General features: G+C 44.1%; 1 non-coding gene across 1 annotated transcript; it reads right to left on the reverse strand.

Annotated features, from left to right (window-relative positions):
• Positions 1-296: 296 nt before the first annotated feature.
• On the reverse strand, positions 297-380 carry Trnap-ugg (transfer RNA proline (anticodon UGG)). Its single transcript has one exon. It is a non-coding gene; the product is annotated as a tRNA-Pro (tRNA).
• Between the last annotated feature and the right edge of the window lie 4,402 nt (positions 381-4,782).

Consider the following 4,782-nt stretch of genomic DNA (forward strand, 5'->3'; position numbering starts at 1 on the left):
TTGGTGAGCGACTTATTGCGGAGTACATTCGCCCACGACACGCAGGTCCAGCTCATGTTTCGTGGTGAGCGGGGTCCCTCCGTTACAACTCGCATTCACATTTGGAGTTCATGCAGGCTAAAGAAATCAGTGCCCGCTAGATTGCACGGATTATCCTCGTGCTACTGCCACTTCTTCTACAGGAATGTGAAGAACATTTTCAGTGGCTCTGAGCACTATGGGGCTTAACTTCTGAGGTCATCAGTCCCCTTAGAACTACTTGAACCTAACTAACCTAAGGACATCACACACATCCATGCCCGAGGCAGGATTCGAACCTGCGACCGTACCGGTCGCGCGGTTCCAGACTGTAGCGCCTAGAACCGCTCGGCCACCCAGGCCGGCTCTAACATTTTGAGGACAGTGCACGTACACATACGGCTGTTGCGACGTAAAGTGCTCTTCGAGGTGTACAATAACTGCCTATCCAGCAAGGTCTCCATGTTTCTCCCCAGTTGAATATGGCAGAATGTGGCATCGTGAAACGGGAACATACTCGTTCTCCAGAGCCTGCAAGAACCATTGCCGAATTGCTGCAAGGTGCTTGAAACAAACTACAACCGAAAGCCATTACGCACATTTATAATACTTGACTGCGAGAATACACGAGTTCGCTTACGCCAACGGAGGGTACACTGGGTATCGATGCACCTAATTGAGTACCCTTCACTGCGATATGTTTCTTTCATTTTGCTGAATGTGTTATCATATACTCCTAAAATGATGAACTACCTGTCAATAAAACCGTTGTGGAAGACATAATTATGACAGCAAAGGAAATGAAATGGGCATGAGTCAGACGTGCAGCCAGGCAAATGGACTGCAGATGGACGGAGGGAGTTCTTTCTTGGATTCCAAGGGAGAAGAAAAGACCCAGGTGATGACCTTAGGAAAGATAGCTGGATGACTAGAAAACATCCGGGAGCAACGTGGATAAGTATAGATGATTTGAAAATCATAGGGATGATAAGAGAAGACCTTCGTCCAACAGTTTATGTGAGACACCTGACTGCGATGACGTGGGCCAGAATATAAGTGGCAGTGTGTTGTGAACTACAGTACAAAGACAGATTCGATGCAACTTTCAACATTAGTCTAACATTGCAAGCCTCTTCGTCTCCTCTCATTACGACACTGATGACTTACTAATGCCGCAGAATACGTTTTGCCAACTGGTCCCTTGTTTTATGCTAGTTTTACAGCAAATGTCTCTCCTCTCAGTTCAATACCTTCTCATTAATTATTCGGTCCACCCGTTTAATTTTCTGCGTTCTTCTGTAAGTGTGCATAGTAACAATCCCCACAAAAAATTGTGGAATTACTACAGAAGCGTACAGAGCTCGATTCGGTTTCCTTCATTATATTTCAATCTACTGTTGCGGCTGCAGAATCCCAACATATTCTTATAAAAATCGCTGCTTATGCTTAAAAAACGAATGCTCATTGTCTTTATTGTATCACAATTAGATAAAAAAATTGCGGTATTCTGAACTGGATTCATAGTATATCCCTTCATTTTCACATCATTTTTCCCGGATATTTTCGACATAGATTTTGCTTCCTTTAAGCGGTGAAAAGAATTGACGGGAATATCAAATCAGTCTAACTATGATTAAGAATAGCAATAAAGGCACTGAAAATCACGAAGTTTGCTAAATTTTCTTACGTTAAGTGAAGGTAATTATTTGTAACGCATGTAATCAGCAACAACAAGAAAAGAGTCACTTTATGAGCTGTAAAACTTCAGTCAGTAGTCCACGGGCATGTTCCTCCCTAACTCTTCTTCTTCTTCTTCTTCCTTTCTTCCTAGGCTAAAGGTTGTGTCATTCAGTACCCCTCAATCTACGCTTAGGTTGTAGTGCCATACAGAGTATGCAGGATAGCCAATATTTGTTTTACCAGTTGGTCATTTATTTCTTACGATTTTCACAGTTTTCCGTTCAGCCATATTGTCTACGTATTCGCTCTATTCGCGCTTTCTTCTATGTATCTACTCATTAACAGAGTCCAATTTCCATCCTTTTCTAATGCTTTCACTTTTCTCTCCATCTCGCAGAGTCTTCACTGTAATCTTTCGCAGAATTTTTATTTCCGTGGTTTCGGAAAGTGTTTTTGGTTTTCATGTTTCCCTGGCTCTAAATCATGAATATAAAGGTCCTCCATATTCACAAGACAAATGGACTCTTTCTGCAATGACTATTGACGGACTTAACTCGCATACTGCATGGAAATTAGAGGTAAATTATAGGCTCTTATAGAACACGCTTGAGAAAGCAGCGGTTCGTTGTCATTTTGTAGAAGCATTTCCAGGTTTCGCTAGAAACGCCTCAGGAAAATCATGGCTCTTTGCTTTATGATATTGTCACGTAGAAGAAGGTGCAATTAGATGAATGACGAACACTAACTTCACTTAACGAAGGTTTATTCGGCACATGCACATACAAGAGCAAAGAGCGAACTGCCTCCGGCCAGAACACATACGGTATATGTACAGTTACGAACATTCCAGTACAATGATTTTTGACATTTGTGGATACTTCTAGAATGAACTCGAATCGAATGTAGAAATTGAAATTTTACTGTTCAGGGGCGTTCTGAACTCGCAACCATCCATGCATTAGTCGAGGAGCATAACCACTACACCACGGTGACTGTACTATTCAGCTTCTTCTGCGACACTGCTCCCTCATTAAGAGAACAGCGTCTCGGTGTTACATCATCCTAGTCCGAGAACGAGTCATCGGTCCTGCATCCTCTGACTCTCGATGACTGATGTTCGCCCTGGCGGTGATCTTCTCAGAACTTCCTTTGCCGCTACACTCTTCGTCACCTTTCCGCTTGTTGCCTGTCGCTGGAGCTTCGAATTTATCCTGGGTTGCAGGATCCTTATAGGGCTTCATTCGTAGGACGTGGCCCGTACCTCTGATCTTTCGTCTTATTGCGTCAGGGTCGAAATCTTCATTTTCATAAGTAACATCAGAAACTGTTTTGCAACCTTATAAGGTCCAAAGTAGCGCCTCAGGAGCTTCTCAAAGAGACCAACCTTCCGAACAGGAGTGAAGCTCCAAACGAGGTCACCAGGCTGGTAGACAACAGGGCGGTGGCTCGCGTCATACCTTCGGCGATCGTTTTCTTGAGCCTGCAGCGTGAGGAGTCGAGCTAACTGCCGATCTTCCTCAGCTCTGGTTAACACCTGGCCGATGTAGTCGTCGTCCACGTCATCAGGATGTAACGGAAACACAGTATCCATGGTCGTAGTCGGCTCACACCCATGCAACAAGAGGAATGGCATAAATCCTGTGGTGTCTTGTTTGGCGTTGTTGTAGGCAAACACCACAAAAGGTAGCACCTCATCCCGGTTGCTCTGCCTGCCGGTGTGGCCGAGCGGTTCTAGGCGCTTCAGTCTGGAACCGCGCGACCGCTACGGTCGCAGGTTCGAATCCTGCCTCAGGCATGGATGTGTGTGATGTCCTTAGGTTAGTTAGGTTTAAGTAGTTCTAAGTTCTAGGGAACTGATGTCCTCAGATGTTAAGTCCCATAGTGCTCAGAGCCATTTGAACCATTTGAACCGGTTGCTCTGCTAAACATTGACGAACATTGTTAGCATGTCAGCTAAGGTGTTATTAAGGCGTTCAGTAAGCCCGTTAGTTTGCGGATGGTAGGCAGTCGTCATGTGATGAGTAATGTTGCACCGACGGTTTATCTCTGTCACAAAATTCGATTGAAAAACTTTCCCTCGATCTGCAATAAACGACCTTGGGGCACCGTGTTTTAATACAATGTCTTCCACGATGACTTTGGCTACCTAAAATGCTTCGGCTGTTTTCACGGCTTTTGTAATGGCATACCGTGTCAGATGATCAGTGCAAGTAATAATCCATCTATTGCCATTACCAGACGTTGGAAATCGTCCGATGAGATCAATCCCAACAGACTGGAAAGGCGTTTCGGCTGGTGTAATTGGTATGAGTCTGCCAGGTGGTTTCTGAGGAACTGCCTTTCCCCTCTGGCACTCCCAACAATGTGGCACATAGTGACGGACACTCTTAAATAAACCTGCCCAGAAAAATGTCTTGCGTATCCTATTGTATGTCTTAATAAATCCTAAATATCCGGCCTCAGGTGTGTCATGGAATTTCTGTAGAACATCTAAGCTCATGTCTTTAGAAATCACTGGTAGCCACCTCTTTCCAAACGGATCAAAGATTTTCTTGCAAAATAATCCGTTAACAACCTTAAACTGTTCTTTAACATCCTCTAACCGATTTAAGGCAAGCATAATTTTAGATATCTTGGCGTCCTCATTCTGCTCAGCAGAGAGATCCTGGAGTGCAACGAGAAAGTCACTATCTTCATCAAAGTCTTGATGGTCTTTCACAGCGTTTTTTGAGAGACAGTCGGCATCTTGGTGTTTTCTTCCACTTCTGTACACTATGGTAGTATCATACTCTTGAAGTCGTAGTGCCCACCTGGCGAGTCGTCTTGTTGGATCCTTAAGACCTGTCAACCAACAAAGTGAATGACGGCCTGTAACAACTGTGAATGTCCTTCTATAGAGATACTGTCGAAATTTGCAGATGGCTCAGTTCACAACAAGACATTCTCTTTCTGTAGTTGAGTAGTTTCTCTCGGTTTTTGTAAGTGTCCTACAAGCATAAGCTATAACCTTCTCTTTTACTCCCGAAATTTGCGCTAGAACAGCACCGATCCCATACCCACTGGAATCTGTGTGTAGTTCTGTAG

The sequence above is a fragment of the Schistocerca cancellata genome, chromosome 7 (genome assembly GCF_023864275.1).
Source record: "Schistocerca cancellata isolate TAMUIC-IGC-003103 chromosome 7, iqSchCanc2.1, whole genome shotgun sequence".
NCBI classification, from domain to species: domain Eukaryota; kingdom Metazoa; phylum Arthropoda; class Insecta; order Orthoptera; family Acrididae; genus Schistocerca; species Schistocerca cancellata.